General features: G+C 39.3%; 1 long non-coding RNA gene across 1 annotated transcript in view; it reads right to left on the minus strand.

The window, feature by feature from the left end:
• The window catches only part of LOC104847309 (uncharacterized), a 253473-nt gene that overhangs the window by 16650 nt on the left and 216372 nt on the right, over positions 1 to 20451 (minus strand). The window lies entirely within an intron of this gene.

The raw sequence follows: 20451 nt of genomic DNA on the forward strand, positions 1-20451 counted from the left end.
CTCCCCATATTTGGGGCAATGCCCCTGGGAAGCATCAGCGAGGTGCACTTTGGCCTCTGTGGCTTTGCCTTCTGCTCCTGGAATTGCACCCTGGGGGCCTCCATATGCAGACCCAGAGTCCCTGGGTGACCACAACTCCCGCCCTTCTGGGTCATCGTCCGGACACACATTGTGATATGCTTCCTGCCCTCCTTTCCAGCATAAGCGCTGCGATCACAAGTGGCAGAACCAGTTCTCAGGTCCAGACTCTAGACCTTGCCCTCCTTGGCCTTAGGCTTCCCCTAGTCCTGGTGGAACCTGCAAGCACCCGGCTGGGCGGGCTTGGGCCTGTCTCAAAAGGCTCATGGCGCACGCGGGTTCCGCCTCCTTGGAGTCTGTGGGCTTGCGGTGGGCAGCCCGGCATCTCCTGCCTCCCTCGGGCGCCCTCTCTGAGCAGCGGCTCCCCTCCCCCTACCCCGCCAACCACCCAACAGTCGCACTGCCTGCTTTCTGCTTCTAGAAGCACGTTCTTTTGATGCACACATGCAGCACAAACAGAAGCCCAGCTGGATTACAGACTTGAACCTGAAAAGCACAACTTTAAAACTACTAGATTGGGGGAGGGGGTGTATTGGCAGTGAAAAAAGGAAAAAAAAAATAAGAAAAAGAACAATTACAAAAAAAGTATTAGAAGACTGTATCCTCACATTATGGACTCAAGAAGGCTGCGGATACACAACTGCGTAGATAGCATACTGTTGTCTCTTTCTTTGCAAATAAGTCTTAAATGAGGGAATTTGGTACCGGGAAGAGTTGCAGAGCCTGACTTTGGGGAAATCTGGGATTGATGAATTGGCTTGCATGAGGCTACAAGCCCTGATAATCAATATTTAAAGATGAGATTCGAGCAATCTAGAACATGCATCAGAATTTTTTCTAAGTAAATTAGCACCAGAAGATGCCTTTAACCACTAAATAAAGTGGGTCAGTAGTTCAAGATCTCCCTACAAAGAAAACGGCAGACCTAGATCGTTTCCAGTCAGGTTCCAGCAAACATGCAAGAAACAGTCATTTTAATCTTGTACATAGTCAACAGACATTACAAAACCATGAGATACTCCCCTAACTTGATCCTTAAGGCTAGTTTAAAAATGATAACAAATTAGAGAAGGAAGGTAGAAGAAGAGTTAGAGGACAAGCACACTCAGTAACTGAGATGCAAAACCCTACGTAAGATGCCAGCAAAGGAAATCCAGCAAAGGATAAACCACGTAACATGCCATGATCAAGGCGGTTTATTGTAGGCATATAAATTTGAGTGAACATTAAAGATTTAGTAATTTCATTCACCACATGCATAGGTGAAAGAAGAGAAGACATATGCTCACCTCAAGAGATGGGGGCAAAGCAGGTTGATAAAATGCAATCACACGGAGAGATAAGGACTAGGAGCAAACATGGAACAGAAAAGGAGTTCCCGAACGTGGAAAACTACAACTAGCATGATAGTTCATGGTGACGTGTGGGACATTCTCTTTAAAATTAATAAACAATAAAATAAGGGTGCTTCTATCATTACTTTTATTAAACATTTAACACTGGAAGTGTAAGCTAGTACAAAAAGAGAAAAAGTATAAATGCTATTCATAGATTATAACACTGTCTCCATTGAAAACTGTAGAAAATACTGGAATTAATAATAATCATAAATATAAAATAAATTGAAATTTCAATGCATCACCATCGAGCTGACTCTGTCATAACTCTTAGGTGAAAGCAAAGGACACTGATAGGAAAAGAGCAGGTTCAGGTGGGCTAGACCAAGGAGGGAAGAAAATTATTCTGCACTGGGCTGAACTTATAAGCACGGTTATGTGTGTTAGTTACCTAGTGCCTCCATAACAAAAAATATCACAACTAGATGGCTTTAAAGAACAGAAATTTATTTTCTCACAGTTTAGCAGGTAGTCGTTCGAATTCAGGGCATGGCTGTAGTGGGAGGTCCTTCCTTGTCTACCTCAGCTTCTAGTAAAAAAAAAAAAATGCCAGCAATCATTTGTGTTCCTGGCCTTCTAGAAGCATCTGTCTTCTTTGTCTGTCTTCCTTTTCACCTGTTTGTGTCTGGGTGTGTTCTGCTCCTTTTATAACTAAGAAGAGTTACGCTTAGGACCCACCCTACATTGGTATGACCTCATTCACATAATAAAAGCAGGCCCCCTCTTTCCTAACAAGGTCAGATTTACAGGTACAGGGGTTAGGATTTCCACATACATTTTGGAGGGACACAATTCAATCCCTAACAGTCGACTTACCAGATATTCCGGATTGAGAGTACTCGCATGAACAGCTGAGAGTGGTTCCAATTCTTTGCTACATTCGTTGGCTGAAACTTGTCTCAATGGTCATCCATAGGAATGCTGGAGCTTTTTATTGTGTAGGACCTAGCCAACCATTCCTAATCACATCCATTGTGTGGAAAAACACACATTCCCATCACTGAAGCCTTGAGAAATTCATCGATAAGAATGGAATGGTGGTTGGAACCAAGAATTGTTTCATAGCCTAGATAACATGGTGTAGGTGTTAGATATTCACATGGAGATGTCCGGTAATAAAACTTCACCCCACACGGAGATGTCAAGAATAATACCAACAGCTAATGTTCATTGAGTACCTACACTGGTGCCAGGCACTCCTGTGCTTTTTCTTTCATGTTTGCTTTTCATGATGGCCATAGGAGGAATGTATCATTATAATGCATAAAGAGGTCAATACAGAGAGTTACGCTGACATTTCAATATATGAGTCTGGACCCAGGAGGAGTCTGAATGGATGGAGGTATAAACCTCACGTCCTTAGCTACAAATAGACAGCAGTGAACTCACTGAGGCATCCTAGAGGGAGGGTGTCAATAGAGAGAGGAGCAGGCACCAAGCCCAAGGGTACTCTGGTATCTAGAAGCCTGCCAGGTGAACAGCAGCCAACAAGCCTCTCTGAAGTCCAGTGTGGTTCCTGGAAGGTTGTCTGTCCTTGCTCTCAGCTGCATTTCCCCAGTGCTCCTCCCACCTGCACTGGGTTGTCCCCTTCATGAGGACAGGGACAGTGTGTCAGTGTGTACCTTTCACCACTGTATCTGCATAACATAGACTATTTCTGGCCCATGGAATATACTGACTGAATGAAAAATAAACAAACGATAAGGACGTAAAATCCTTCGTAGTTGATACCTTGGAATACATTAAGGGGCTTCATGAGTAAGAGGGAGAAAAACTGATCAGGGCTGCTTCTGAGACCATCTCTTAGGCGTAAAGAGTGTTAAACAATAATTAAACAAAGAGATTTAATGGCAGAGATGTATGTTAAAAAGATGTAAGTATAGGTTGAGGATTACTAGAAACATGCACATTTATTATTGCAACTATAGTCAAATCGTTAAAAAACATATACTACATGCACACAGAATATTATAAAGTAATTTAATGCCCTCATTAAAAAAAAAACAAAAAAAATTTATTGTGAGAAAAGACTAATGTTGAATGAAAATATCAGGATATAATATCCGTGTTAATATACATAACTGTGTGTGCTAATACACACATAAAACCAGTTGCCATTGAGTCAGTTCTGATTCATGATGACACCAGCGTGCCAGAGTAGAACTGTACTCCATAGGGGTTCCAATGGCTGAGTTTTCGGAAGTAGGCTGCCAGATCTCTCTTTCATAGCAATTCTGGGTGGACCTGAACTCCAACTTTCTGTCAGCAGCTCAAGATATTAACCATTTGCATCAACCAGAGACTCTAATACACATACATGCCAATATAAGCAAGAAAATAGACATATCGGAACGTTAATAATTTATTCTATGCATTACGTATGTTTTCTTGTTATTTATTGCATACATTCGCATTGCTTCCAAGTTTTTGAGGAATAGAATGTACTTCTGGAAAAATTCATGAGAGATTTTTAAGTAATGAAATAATCAACAGAAACAGAATGAGTAAATCTGTGGCAAGGCAGCCCAGGAACCCAAGATTACAGTAACACTGGTATAAAAAGCAGAATTGTGGAGTCCTGAAGCTCAGTGGTCCCACGCATGCATCAGGAAAGAGGGAAGAGCAAATAAACAAGGAGAAAATACAGTGAGCCAGAGGAGTGGGAGCCCTCTGTTGTGGGCACAGTTTTCTCATGAAACTTTAGATGGACACAATGGGTGGGATTATCCACCTCCATCATACAAACATTTTTATTACCCTTGATTTTAACGGAACTATGTTATAAAAACAAATGATACAATAAAGTATAATAAAAGAATAAATCTCATCAGTGGACTACTATCATTTTCCCCAGCTACCGAGGAGGGCAGGAGACACACACGGGAAAGAAGATGGAGCAGTGTGAAGAACCATGCTATGTGGGGAGGAGAGTGTTTCTGAGACAGGCCTTAGCTGCTACTACCTAGGGAAGTAGGCAGCCGTGCACAACCAACTGGAAGAAATGGTACATTATTTCTGAGACCTACTCCAGCTCATAACAAATTATGGATAACATGGGGAAGAATGAGATTTCCAGGACACTTAATTGTTCTCATGAGAAACCTGTACATAGAAAAAGAGGCAGTCATCTAAACAGAACAAGGAATACTGCATGGTTTAAAGTCAAGAAAGGTGTGCATCACCGTTGTATCCTTTCACCATACCTATTCGACCTGTATGCTGAGCAAATAATCCGAGAAGCTGGACTGTCTGAAGAAGAATAAGGCGTCAGGATTGGAGGAAGACTCGTTAATAACCTGAGATATGCAGATGATACAATCTCCCTTGCTGAAAGTGAAGAGGCCTTAAAGCATTTACTGCTGAAGATCAAAGACTACAGACTAACAGCCTAAAAACTGGACCAATAAGCAACATCATGATAATGGAGAAAATGTTGACATCATTAAGGGCTTCATTTTACTTGGATCCACAATAAACACCCACGGAAGCAGCAGTCAAGAAATCAAACGACACACTGCATTGGACAAATCTGCTGCCAGAGATCTCTTTAAAGTGTTCAAAAGCACAGATGTCACCTTGAAAACTAACGTGCGCCTGACTCAAGCCATGGTGTTTTCAGTTGCCTCATACGCACACGAAAGGTGGGCAATGAATAAGGAAGACCAAAGAAAAATTGAAGGCACTGAATTACGGTGTTTGCAAAGGATATTGAATATACCACGGACTGCCAAAAGAATGAACAAATCTGTCTTGAAAGAAGTACAGCCAGAATATTCCTTAGAAGCAAGAATGGCGAGGCTTCATTTCACATATTTTGGACACGCTGTCAGGAGAGATCAGTCCCTGGAGAAGAAAGTCATACTTGGTAACAAGTGGCCACAACAATCGGCTCAAACATGACGACGACTGTGAAGGCAATAATAGGTAGTTTAACATACATTTTGACCCATACGAATTAAAATTTAAACAATTATTTCATGTCTTTTTGTAGCGGTTTCAGAATATACAATTAAAATAAATGTAAACAATTAATAGAAAAAATCTCTGAAAATAACATTTAATTTTTTAAAGTCACTGCTCCATACCCCAAATCTAAATGGCTTGATATAAAGCACTGGTCTTTGTGATTCACAAAAAGCAGGTGCCAATTCCTGAACAAGAACTGAAGTGACAGGAGAAACCCCCCGTGCTGTTAGAGCCCTGAGTATGGGCCCTAATCCAATAATCTGTCCTCATTAATTCCTTTTCATTTCATCTCTGTGAAAGGGGAGGGAGAAGGTGAGAGAGGGTTACATGTGCCTGTTCTGTTCTTTAGCATCTAGTTCACTGCCAGGAACAAGTATTCATAAGAGTCTACAAAACATTAAAGTACAAATAAGGAGGAAAACTTCCTCGTATATATATGTGTTAGGTGGCACAAAGAGTTAAGTGCTCAGCTACTAACTGAAAGGTTGGCAGTTTAAATCCACTCAGTTGCCTTGGAAGAAAGGCCTGGCAATCTACCTCCAAATGGTCACAGCTATTGAAAACCGTATGGAGGGCAGTTCTACTCTGAAAACTCACGGGGTCGTCATGAGTGAAAATCTACTCAATGGCAAGTGGATTGGTAATCTATATATGGCATAAGTGTTCGGAAAATTAGTTTCTGAACACATACACGGCATACAGAATACACTGCACATTAGTATTATGTGCCAAAACCCACTGTCATCAAGTCGATTCTAACTCATAGTGACCCCAAAGGACAGAGTAAAACTGCCCCATAGGGTTTCCAAGGCTGTAAGTCTTCACTGAAGCAGACTACCATATCTATCTCCTACAGAGACGCTGGTGGGTTCGAACCACTGACCTTTCAGTTAGCAGCCAAGTTCTTTAACCACAGAGCCACTAGGGCTCACTGCTGTCATGTACAGTGATTACATAAGCAAATTCTGAAACAAACTGCCTGGGTTTAAATCCTAACTCAATTTATCAGGTGGGTGATCTGGGCACGTTACTTTACCTCTCACTGCCTCAGTTTCCCATTTCTAAAATGGGTCTTATTCAAAAGGTGGTCATGCAGGTTAAATAAAACACACAAGGCACTTACAAAAAGGCCTTACACACAGAATGAACACAATAAATGTTAGCTTTCATAATTATTAAGGGAATACAAACAGCTTAGTTGAAGAAACTTCCATTGAGAAATAGTTGCGTTCCAAAATTCATGTGTAAAGTCATTTACATCAACTGTTAAAGTTTTATGTTTAGATTCAAGTGATTACTGAGGTATGTTATGATCTTGAACAGAGTTCTGGGGACTATACAGGCTGACTCTGCATGCCCTTCCCCTGCACATCCATTCCATCTCCCTTGGAGCCCAGACATCATGTTATCAATTAAACCCCTCCCACACTGGTGGTGTACTGTTTAAGAGCTATGGCTGCTAACCAAAAGGTCATCAGTTCAAATCCACCAGGCACTCCTTGGAAAGTCTATGGCACAGTTCTGCTCTGCCCTATAGGGCCGCTATGAGTTGGAATAGACTCAGTGGCAATGGGTTTTTAATGGGTATGAGTCAACTCTTCAGTGCTTAAAGACATACCAAAAGCAACCACGAACACAAAAGTATAGTAAAAAGTTCTTATTTCAGAATAGCAAAACCTTTTTCTAACACAGTGGTGAATTAGGGTGGACTGTGGATCAAGAGGAGGCCTGGTGGCATAGTGGTTAAGAGCTCAGCTGCTAACCAAAAGGTCAGCAGTTCGAATCCACCAACTAGTCCTTGGAAACTCTATGAGGTAGTTCTACTCTATGCTATAGGGTCTCTATGAGTTCAAATCAACTAGGGTCTCTACGGGTTGGAATCAACTTGATGGTGACAAGTTCGATTTGGTTTGGATTGAATTATGACCCTGAAAAACGTGTGTTTCAACTTGGTTAGGCCATGATTCCCACTATTGTGTAGTTGTCCTCCATTCTGTGATTGTAATTTTACTTTAAGAGGATTAGGGTGGGATTGTAACACCACCCTCACTCAGGTCACCTTTCCCTGGGGTGTGGCCTGCACCACTTTTTATCTCTGCAGAGATAAAAGGAAAGGGAAGCAAGCGGAGAGTTGGGGGCCTCAGACTATCAAGAAAGCAGCACCAGGAGCAGAGCATGTCCTCTGGACCCAGGGTCCCTGCACCTGAGAAGTTCCTTGACCATGGGAAGGCTAAGGACAAGGACCTTCTTCCAGAGCCGAAAGAGAGAGAAAGCTTTCCCTTAGAGCTGATGCCTTGAATGTGGACTATTAGCCTACTTTAATGTGAGGTATTAAATTTCTCTTGGTTAAAGCCATCTACTCATGGTATTTCTGTTATGGCAGCACTAGATGATGAAGACAGTGGGTCAAGGTGGAAGGGGTGGATGAAGAACAAAAAAACAAAAATGGACAACAGGAGAACCATAAGAATTCAGAGAACTGTGAAAATTTAATTCCTGAATATACTTTCTTTCTCCTCCCTATAACTGGAAGGACTTTTCTCATATACAGCATATATAAGTAAATCCTTGCAATATTTAAAACACTTAGATTTTTGTAAAACTCATTCTCTGAAAACTCATGGTGGCCCGATTAATTTGTGGCTTAAAAACAACTCAGAACTAAAAAGAAGCATAAATAAATAAATAAAGGCACTGCTGTCATTTGCGGGTGATATTCTTTTCCTGCTATCCACAACCCACACACTTGGGAGTTAATTTTCCAGCGTCAGTGTTCATAGACCATCCTCTTTCTCTTACCACCACCCCACCACCCTTAATTATTTAGAAAAGGCAGGGCCAGTCAGTGCTCCAAACATCAAGTTTTCTCTCCAAAATGCCAACTCGCACTTGGGGAGCAGGCTACATTCTCAGCTATCAGCACTTCCACTAGCCCCTGCACATAAGGAACATGTCTCCACTGAACTGTTCATTGTAATTAAAAAAAAAAAAAGTAAAAAACTGTTTCTTAAAACCAAAAAAAAAAAAAAAAAACCAGGCATTTCCCTATTACCCACCCACCCCACTCTCCCACACCCAGTGCTCCCCTCACCACACACACACTCAAATATTTCCTACCAAGGGTGTGTCCCAAGCACAGGGTCTGGCTCCGCTCTTCTTTTACACCCCTTGGAGGCCTCTGGAGAAACCATACCTTTGGTTGGCAATTCCCTGAACCCTGCCTATTCAAGCTGTCACTTATTCAAAAAGGCAGGTGAGTCTTCAAGTCAGGTTTTTGAAAGGAGTTTAAGAGGAGCCAGGTGATATGCCTACTCACCCTCAAGTTTCTCAAAGGTAATAATTTCTTGAGATGTTTACAATGTCTCAACTATGGGTTAATTAAATCCCTTAGGATGGTGGGCATGGGAAAATCCTCCATCTCAATGCCCCCCATTAAAAAAAAAAAGACGGGGAATCTCCAAAATTACGAATTTAAATTTCTACATACTTGTTTGAACTAAGGAGTAAGTTCCTCATGTGTGTTATTCTTGGTCTGAGCCATGGTGGTGCAGTGGTTAAGAGCTCAGCTGCTAACCAAAAGGTCTGCAGTTTGAATTCATCAGCTGCTCCTTAGAAACCGTATGGGGTAGTTCTACTCAGTCCTATAGGGTTGCTAAGAGACAGAATTCACTGGATGGCAATTGGTTTGTTTGTTTTTCAATCTTTGGCTGAAAGGTGGACTTTGTTATCAATTTATTAAATGAACTGGTAATTTGCTGGACATTTCTCATACACGAACTTTGATGTCTTCAAATCCAGCCAATCAGGTTTAGGAACAGAGAAACTTCTCTACCTTAGCCTCCCTGCCACTCCCACACCTTTTTCATTGATTTCCATGCCCTGTTTAAGTAACATCATTCATCACTTCTCACTGTCTAGGTTATCTGAGCCAATTCATGGCAGTCAATTCCACATGAGCCCTAGGATACCCTCATTTACATACTCTGCCCTGTTGTTCCTTCACCCATGGCTGTCTTCACATCTCCCCTTGAATGTCTACTAGGCATCTCAAACTTAATGTGGTTCAAATAAAATTCTTGGTCCAAGCGTCTTATCTACCTCCCAGTCTTCCTTATCTCAGCAAATGTTCTCACTACCCTCTGGGTTGTTCAGGACAAAAACCTAGAAATCATCCTCGATTTCTCTCCCTTATTCAAATCTTGCATCCAGTCCATTGACACATATTCTGGACTCTTGGCTCTACCTTAACATAAATCCTGACTCTATCCACTTCTCACTACCTCCACCTTACAGCCACCATCATCTCTTGGTTAAAACTGGACTCCATGCCACTGATCTTCCCTCTTACAGTCTACATAACAGCATCATCTCAGTGGCTTCTCATGGCAATTAGGAAAAATTCCCAAACTCTTCCCATGGTCTTTCATGATGCGGGGCTTGCCCACCACACTAACCTCATTTCCTAACAGTCTTCCCTCAGTTCACTCCACACTAGCCATGACTTATTTCCTGAGCTTCCTCAAACATGCCAAAACACTTGGTTATTTAAGGACCTCAGAAAAAACTCTTTCCTTTATCGGCAATATCCTCCCTCCAGAACTTCATACAGCTATTCTCTCCTTTGTTATAGGTCAGTTATCTCCTCAAATATCCTGCTCCCATAAGCCTTTACTAACTATTAACCTAAAACAGCTCACCCCACTCATTCCCTCACATGCAACTCTGTCTTATTTTCAAAATATTTAGCTCTCCTTGACATTTTTGTTAATTATTACCTGTAAATGTATTTTTTGTGGTTGAGAATATATGCAGTAAAACGTACACCAACTCAACAGTTTCTACCTGTACAATTTAATGACATCGGTTGCATTCAAGTTGTGCAACCATTCTTACCCTCCTTTTCTGAGTAGACTGCTCCTTAAGGTTCCTATCTAATCTTTTCAGTAGCTGTTGTCAATCTGATGCCATATAGACAGTCCTTAAAAGAGCATATGCTCAAGGTAGACCATTTTTATTCGTTAAGTAGCTAATGTTCTGGAGCCCTCGTGGCACAGTGGTTAAGTGATACGGTAGCCAAGCAAAAGAAGAGCAGTTTGAATCCACCACCTGCACCTTGGAAACTCTATGGGGCAGTGCTATTCTGTCCTACAGGGTCTCTGAGTCGGAATCAACTCAACAGCAACAGTATGGTGTTTCCTTTTTTATACTTCAGTTTTAAGATGATTCAAGGGAATGCTTTTGGTGTAATGTTTAAAGATTATCTCACGGCAATAGTTTCAGGAGTTCATTCACCCTCAATGGCTCCAAAAAGTCTAGGGTTCATGAGAATTTTAAATTCTGTTCTGCATTTTCCCCCTTTTAATCAGGGCTTTGCTATGGACTCTTTGATCAAAATGTTCAGGGACAGTAGCCGGGAACCTTCTGGTTCTTCCGGTCTCATGGCATGCTAGACGTTCTTTTAAAAAACATGAGTGGACGCTGGAGGTTATCAAATACTTATTTTATTACACCTATTAATATAACCACATTTATTTTTCCTGTACATATGGCAAATTATACTGATTCATTTTTGAATATTAAACTAACCTTGAATTCTTGGGATAGACCCAACTTGGTCATAATATATTCTTCTTTAGAGTATTGCTGGATTTGTTTTGCCTATTTCTTTTTATATTTTGCATCTATGTTCATCAGTGACATTGCCCTGTAATTTTCCCATCTTGTGCTGCTCTTGTCAGGTTTTGGTATCAATATTCACTCTACAAGCTTTATAAAATGAGTTTGGGTATATATTTCATTTTATATTGAAGAATTTGTGAAGTATTTCTCGAATATTTGGCAGAATTTGCAGGAAAAGCCATCTGACATGAAGTTTTCTTTTTGAAAATAGTTTGAGCTCTAATTCAATTCTATTAACAGTTTTGGAATTACTTTTGTTTCCTGTTTCTTCTTGAATCGTTGTTATTAACTTACATGGTAGGATACGTTTGCCTACTTTACCTTAATTTGCAAATTTATTGGCTAATACGGTTCATAACATTCTCACATTATCTTTATGTTCTGCAAGATCTGTAGTCATTTTCTTTCTAATTCCTGATATTCGGTATTTATACCTTCATTCTTTTTCACTTGATCAATCTTGCCTAAAGTTTGTCAATTTTACCAGCATTTTCTAAGAATCAACTTTAGTCTTCGTTGATCGTCTGTTGCATGTATTCAATCATTAATAGAAACAAAAATTCCTATGAATGTTTGTTTCTGGTTTTTTCCCAACATTTTGAATGGATGTTTAACTCACTTATTTTTCAAGATTTGTTCTTTCCAATTATATTTTTAAGGCTATAAGTTTCCTATATTATATTGTCTGTACTGCACAAATTTTTATATGCACTATGTTCATAATTGTTCACTTCAAAACATATTCTAATTTTCATTATGATGTCTTTTTTAACACATAGTATTTTAAAATATCCAAGCACATGGAGATTTTGTATTTTCTTTTTCTAAGATGGTTTTTTTTTAAATTATGGTGTACTTACATAGTATCCTCTATATTATTGCAGACTCTTGAAATTTGTTGAGACTTGCTTTATAACACAGTATACAGTCAATTTTTATAAACACTATGTATGTGCATGAGATGAATGTATATTCTTTAGTGGTTAGATAATGCACACACACATACACATATATAAATTTGGTATTTTTATAGATGTTAAATCTTCTGTATCCTTGACAATTTATGGACTTCTATGTTTCTGAGGGGTGTGTTAAAAATCTATTATGATGCATGATGTCAAAAGGAGCCCCAGTAGTGCAGTGGTTAAGCACTCAGCTCTTAAACCTTTTGATTTGATCCACCAACTACTCCACAGGAGAAAGATATGACCGTTTCCTTCCATAAAGATTACAGCCTTAGAAACCCTTTGGAGAAGTTCTACTCCATCCTATAGTCACTATGAGTCAGAATTGACTCAACAGCACACAAGAAAAAATGTATGATGTGATGGAAACTCAGGAGAACAAAGCTCAAAGAATTGGTCCTACCTCCAGGGTCAAAGGATGAAGGACAGAAAAAACAGCAGAGACATCCAAAAGCTTGGAAAAAAGGAGGCTGAGAGGACGATGGTTAGTGGTTTAAGGGCTTTGAAGGGCTACCACATATACTGAGGAATCTGGAGTGCAATGTTCTTGCCTAAGGATGAAGATATGCTCATAAAGACCCTGACAAAGCTTTAGGCTTGCACCTCTGGCTGATCTTTGGGCTCCATGGGGGCAGGAAGTGAAGACTAAGGCAGAGTTTTAGGCCCTCTTGCTTAGCATTGAAAGAACACGCCAGTTCAGAGCCAATCTGCAAAGACTGGGATAATGTTACTTTTTCTTTTTGGCTACAAGCATTTAAAGAAAGCACTGTCAAGTCATGAACTGACTGCTGAGATAACAGAACAGAACCTCAGTGTCCACACATGAGAAGACATACAATCTTTGCAGAAATAGTTTGGAAACATCACTAAGCAAATGGATGACTGGCCCTCAACAATTGAAAAAGAAAAAAAAAGCAAACCATACTGACAGGAGGGAATCTGATTTCCAGAGTTACATTATAATATTTAAGATATCCAGTTTTCAACACACTATTTTAAGTCATAAAAAGAAAAAGAAAAGGATGGTTCATTTGTTAAGAAGAAAGAAAGAAGAGAAATGAACAGAAAGCATCCCTAAGGAAACACAGATATTGGGATTACTAGACAAAAATTTTAAACCAATTGTCTTAAATTTCCTCAAAGAGCTAAAGAAACCATAGACAAAAAAAACAAAGGAAACCAAGAGAAGAATGTATGAACAAGTAGAAAATATTAATAAAGAAATATTATACAAAAGAACCAAATAGAAATTATAGAGCTGAAAAGTAGAATACCTGAAATAAAAATTTCATTAGAGGAGCTCAACAGCAGATTTGAGCAAGAAAGCAGGAAAATGTAAACTTGAAAAAGCACAACTGAAATTGTTCTAACTGAGGAGCATAAAGGAAGAAGAATGAAGAAAATGAACAGAGCCTAAGGGACCTGCGGGACAACATCAAGCATACCAATATACTCATTAAGGGAGTCCCAGAAAGGAAAGAAAGATGAAAGGACGGAAAGAATATTTGAAAACGTAATGACTGGAAGGTTCCCAAATGTCATCTAGATATCCAAGAAGCTCAATGAACTCAAAGGACAATAAATACATAGATATCCACAGAGAGACATAATCAAAATGTCAAAAGACGAAGACAGAAACTTGAAAGCAGCAAGAGATAAGCGACTCCTAATGTACAAGAGAGTCTCAACAAGTTTAACTGTTGATTTTTCATCAGAAACCATTGAGACAAGAAAATAGTGGGATGATGTAGTTAAGGTACTGGAAAAAAAATACAGAAACAAAACTATGAACCAAGATGTCCATATCTAGCAAAACTATCTTTCAAAAATGAAGGCGAAATTAAGACATGCCCAGATACACAAAACCTGAGGGAGTGTGTTAGCAGCAGAACTGCCTTATGAGAAATGCTACAGGGAATCATTCTGGCTGCCATGGAAGGACACAAGACAGTAACTGGAAGCCATAAAAAGAAACAAAGACTCCGTAAAGGTAACTACTTAGATAAAACAAAGTCAGTAATATTTTTATATCACGCCTCTCTTTTATTCATATATGATTTAAAGCACGAAAGCATAAAAATAGTTACACATCTCTCTTAATGGACACACAATGTATAAAGATGCAATTTTTGTAACAGCAACGTAAGTAGGGGAGGTAACTGAGCTGAATAAAAGCAGAATGTTGTATACTGTTGAAGCTAAATTTGTATTAATTAAAAGAAGATTGTTATAAATATAAGATATTAATTGTAATCCTCATGGTCACCACTAAGAAGTTAAAAAATATAAGGAAAGGAAACAAGGAGAGGATCAAAATTGTACACTTGAAAAAAATCAGTCAAACACAAAAGTGGACAGTAGTGAAGAAAATGAGAAACAAAATAGGTATATGACCTACTACAAAGTAGAAGATATAAGTCCTTCCTTATCATTAATCGCTTTAAATATAAATAGATTAAATTCACAATGGGGATCATTAAATTCACAATTGGGAACTTTGTTGGACCATGATTCTCAGTGCTTTGGCAGTTATGATGTAGTTTACCAGTCGTTTAACGATGCAATCACTTCCATGATGAGATGTGACATAATGTGATTACCTCCATGATGGGATCTGCTGTGAGTAGCCAATCAGATGTAAGGGAGTTTCCTCGGGGGTGTGGACTGCATCCAATATAGGTGGACTTTCTGGCAAGGCTCTTGAGCTTTTGCTAACTCTGAATCCTGCAGCTGGCTCCTCTTCATCTGATCTCAAGTTTTTGGGACTTGAACTCTCAGCTTACCTTCCAATTTTGGGATTCATCAGCCTCCGCAGTCTGTGAGCCGCGGCCTGCCAGCTTACCTGCCGATCTTGAGATTTGTCGGCCTTTGCAGCCTGTGAGCCACAGACCTGTTGTATGACCTGCAGATCTTGAGTTCTGCAGTCCCTGTATCTATGAGTCAGGAGAAGCCACCAGCCTGACCCATGGACTTGAGACCTACCAGCCTCTACAGCCTTGTGAGCCATTTCCCTGATATAAATCTATTTATATATAAATACATATATATGTATCTCTCACTGGTTTTGCTTCTCTAAAGAACCCAGCCTAAGATACCAATTAAAAGACAAACACTGGCAGAATGAATAAAAAAAATCATTCAATTGCTATCAAGCTGATCTGACTCATGGTGACCCCTCCCCCCATGTGTGTCAGAGTAGTAGTGACACACAAGTGTGTCAGTTCAATGGCTAATTTTTCAAATGTAGATCACCAAGCCTTTCTTCCGAAGTGCCTCTGGGTGGACTCAAACCTCCAACATTTTGGTTAGCAGCTGAATGCATTAACCGTTTGCACCTCCCAAGGACTCTATGTTTATTTCTGTATTACTTGTCTTTATACTATACACATACATACACACATACAAACACATACATACACAGACACGTAGACATCCATGAGTGGTTCATACAGACGCTTTGGACTTCAACTAGCAGGGCTCTAGTAATTATTCATAGAAAAGTACTGATACCAATTACAAATGCGTATTTGTCCATTTCCCCTTTCAGATTTATTAGTTTTTGTATTTTGGAGCCCTGTTGTTAAATATGTACACATTTAGGATGGTTGTATCTTTTTGGAGAATTGAACCTTTATTATGTTATGTCCCTACTTATTCCTAATAAGACTCCTTTTTCTGAAGTATAATTTGTCTGACATTAATATAGTACTGCAGTAGAACTGGATAATTTTCAACCATTTCAAGAGGTAGCATAAGATCAAGAACTGATGGTATAAAAGGAAGAAATCGAAGCTGCATTGAAGGCATTGGTGAAAAAACTATCCTCTCTCCACCATCTTCACTAACTCTGACACCAACTGTCCCTCACACAGCACTCCCTACTTCTTTGCTGGGTTCAATAATTCATTGCAATGGCCACACAGAGCTCACAGTCCATATTCATGATTATGGGGTTTATTAGGGAAGTAACAGTTATAACTCAGGCTCAAAGACACTCAGAATACAGTTCTTCTATCAGGACAGCCTCTTCCCTCCTGTGCTCATAGGTGTGCCTCTGCCTCACCTTGGGCCTCTCTCCAAAGGCACTCAGCTTTCCTTCTCCATGGGCCATCATCTCCTATAGCCGGGTCCCTGTTGCTCGGTCTCTCCTGCCATGGCATCTTACCGTCTTCAGGGTTGCAGCTTCCTCTCTCTATCTCAGTCTCCTGCTTCTAGGAGCTTCTCAGTGTAGGGATCTCAGGTCCATAATATATGCTCAGCTCCTGGCTGTTCTTCCTTGATGGGAGTTGAATCCTCCTCTTTGCTCTGGAACTGGTTCTCTTTGAAGGGAAAACTAAACAATCCCCTTGGTGAGCCACAATTACCCTATCACACAGTCCTGCCCAAGTACCAGGGTAGATGTTATAAGACCATGGCTAGAAAGGCCACACAAAGTAAACAATCACATCACAGTACCTTGGACTCATTTTTCAAGTGAACTATCAAAAATCCCATCGGAACGGATTGGTAAAGAACATAATCAATAGCAAGAACATTTTCATAATTATGTTTTCTGTATTTGGAAGAAATCTATACCACTATTCTTATTTTGCCAATTCACAGGGATCACAGACATTAGTGGTAGATATTGCAGTACCAGAAAACTCTCTGGTGAAACAGTCTGTGAGCAGTCTTACAAACATTGATATTCCACCAGAGTCAAAAGAATGACGTTACATTAATCATCAAAGAGAATATTTCAAGATCTAGCCTGAAGTACAATGTTGTCACTGATAGGCTAATATCCATACACTTACAAGGAAGACCAGTTTATATGACTACTCAAATTTATGCACCAACCACTAATGCCAAAGACAAAGAAATTGAAGATTTTAAGCAACTTCTGCAGCCTGAGATTGATCAAACATGCAATCAAGATGCATTGATAATTACTGGTCATTAGAATGTTAAAGTTGGAAACAAAGAAGGAAAAGTAGTTGGAAAATACAGCATTGCTGATAGAAATGATGCCAGAAATCTCATGAAAGAATTTTGCAAGACCAGTGACTCATCCACTGCAAATATTTTTTTTCAACAACATAAACGGCAGCTATACACGTGGACTTTACCAGATGGAATACACAGGAATCAAACTGACTACATCTGTGGAAAGAGAAGATGGGAAAACTCATATCATCAGTCAGAACAAGGCCAGGGATCGATTGTGAAACAGACTGTCAATTGCTCATATGGGAGTTCAAGTTGAAACTGAAGAAAATTAGAATAAGTCAAAAAGGGCCAAAGAATGACCTTGAGTATATCTCACCTGTATTTACAGACCACCTCAAGAATACATTTTATGTGTTAAACACTAATGACTGAAGACCAGAGGAGTTGTGGGATGACATCAAGGACATCACACATGAAGAAAGCAAGAGGTCCTTTAAAAGACAGGAAAGAAAGAAAAGACCAAAACGGATGTCGGAAGAGACTCTGAACGTTGCTCTTGAATGTCGAGTAGCTAAAGTGAAAGGAAGAAATGATGAAGTAATAGAGCTGAACAGATGATTTCAAAGGGTGGCTTGAGAAGAAGAAGTATTATAATGACTTGTGAAGATCTAGAGATGGATAACCAAAAGGGAAGAACACACTCAGCATTTTCTCAAGCTGAAAGAACTGAAGAAAAAATTCAACCCTTGAGTTGCCATTAATATTAAATGACGTAGGAAGCATCAAAAGAAGATGAAAGTAATACCCACAGTCACTAAGCCAAAAAAAATTCGTCGACCTTCAACCATTTCAGGAAGTAGCATATGATCAGCAACCGATGGTATCAAAGGAAGAAGTCCGTGCTGCACTGAAGGAATTGTTTAGAAAAAAAAGCCTCCAAGAATTCATGGAATACCAACTGAGATGTTTCACCAAATGGATGCAGCACTGGAATCGCTCACTTGTCTAGTCCCAAGAAATATGGAATACAACTACCTGGCCTACGAACTGGCAAGGATCCATATTTATGCCGATTCCTAAGAAAGGTGATCCAACCAAACGTGGAAATTATCAAACAATATCATTAATATCACATGCAAGTAATATTCTGCTAAAAATCATGCAAAAGTAGCTGCAGCAGTACATTGACAGGGAACTGCCAGAAATTTAAGCAGGATTCAGAAGAGGACATGGAAGGAGGGATATCACAGCTGATGTCATATCGATTCTGGCTGAAAGCAGAGAATACCAGAAAGATGTTTAAACCTGTGTTTTATTGACTATGCAAAGGCATTTGACTGCTTGGATCATAACAAATTATGGATAACATTGCGAAGAGTGGGAATTCCAGAACACTGAATCGTGCCGATGAGGAACCTGATCAAGAGGTAGACGTTCAAAAAAAAAACGTGATACTGCGTGGTTTAAAGTCAGGAAAGGTGTGTGTCAGGGTTGTATCCTTTTACAATACTTATTTAATCTGCAAATAATCTGAGAAGCTGGACTATACAAAGAACACATCAGGATTGGAGGAAGACTCATTAACAACCTGCATTTTGCAGATGACACAACCCTCCTTGCTAAAAGATAAGAGGACTTGAAGCACTTACTGATGAAGATCAAAGACCGCGGCCTTCAGTATAGATTGCACCTCAACATAAAGAAAACAAAAATCCTCACAACTGGACCAATGAGCAACATCATGATCAAAGAAGAAAAGATTGAAGTTGTCAAGGATTTCATTTTATTTGGATCCACAATCAACACCCATGGAAACAGCAGTTAAGAAATCAAAAGATGCACTGCCATCAGGCAAATCGGCGCAAAAGACCTCCAGAGTGTTGAAAAGCAAAGACATCACCTTGAAAACTAAGATGCAACTGATCCAAGCCACAGTGTTTGCAGTGGCCTCGTATGTGTGGGAAAGCTGGCTGATGAATAAGGAAGACCGAAGAAGAATTGATGCCTTTTAATTGTCGTGTTGGTGAAGAATTCTGAATATACCATGAACTGCCAAAAGAACAAAAAAATCTATCCTGAAAGAAGTATAACCAGAATGTACCCTAGCCTAGAAGCAAAGATGGCTAGACTACATCCTACATACTTTGGACCTGTTTTCATGAGGAATTAGTCCATGGAGAAGGATATCATGTACTATTTCTTTGGACTATCTAAGACGTCAAGAACAAAATCTCATGGTCCAAATTAACGTTTTTACTTACTAATTTTCAAATGTAGCCCTGGTGGAACGGTGGTTAAGAGCCTGCCTGAAACTAAAAGGTCTCAACCAGCCTCTCCTTAGAAGCCCTGCTGTGCAGTTCTATTCTGTCCAATAGGGTCACCGTTAGTTAAAATTTAATCCACAGCAATGAGTTATTTAATTTTCAAATATGAATTTTTTGTGTTAATGTCTAAATTCTAAAGTAAATTTTCTTTTATAAACTTCCTGTTTTATAAATTTATTTTCTATTATTCAAATTTATTGTTATGGCAGAATCAAATTTAAAAAGTGACATAATTTTCAATCCAGGCAAAATGAAACGGCAATAACTAAGTGGAGTGCAAAAATGGAAGCCTGCAGAAGAGAAAAAGAAAATGATTTGTGAATCCCTGAAGACTATTCCAAAATTCGTTTTGAGAATGTAATAAATCAAAAGAGACTTTTGCCATTAAAGGTACATGCTTAATAGGTGGGAATCATCCTACTAGTACCACTAGTGCTGAAATAACGATGGCAATACAAATATAACAGAATTTGTTCTAAATTCTGCAACTATTTCTTGCTGTAGTAAAAAAAAAAAAATTAGTAATGATCTAGAAAGTGAAACTAAGAATATTAAATGGTCACATCTGCAGACCCCATAAATAACAGAAATGCAGATACTGCCTTGTGGAATAATTTTCTTCCAACGAAGCAAATTACTGGATCAAAAGAGGCCCAAGTGATTGTCAACATCACAGTTGTCCACTTGTAAATTTGTGTTGAAAATTCCTGGACGGTAAACGAAGTTCTGTAGCCAGAATTTTTTCTAGAGTGCAAAGTTAATGATGAAAATTATAAGAGGGGGTGGCTACTGCAATCTCCATCAGTCGGCTCCCTGTATTGTTTTGTTTGCAAACCTACTAAACAAAAAAACAAACCCGTCATCCTCATTTAATTCTCGAATTGTTACAGATGAATTTAGCAATTGGTGCAAATTGAATAGGATTGGTAAACATGAAAATAGTTCAATTCACAAAGATTATGTTATCATATTTAAACTAAACACATTCTTCTGGCTTAATTTATGAACTGGAATCACAAATTAATGAACATCAGTATTGAAAAGCCATTTTGTAATGTGTCGTTGTTGTCCTAACAATCACTGAATGTGGACTATCTTCGTGAAAAAGAAATG

This window comes from Loxodonta africana, unplaced genomic scaffold, assembly GCF_030014295.1.
Source record: "Loxodonta africana isolate mLoxAfr1 unplaced genomic scaffold, mLoxAfr1.hap2 scaffold_48, whole genome shotgun sequence".
Classification (NCBI taxonomy): domain Eukaryota; kingdom Metazoa; phylum Chordata; class Mammalia; order Proboscidea; family Elephantidae; genus Loxodonta; species Loxodonta africana.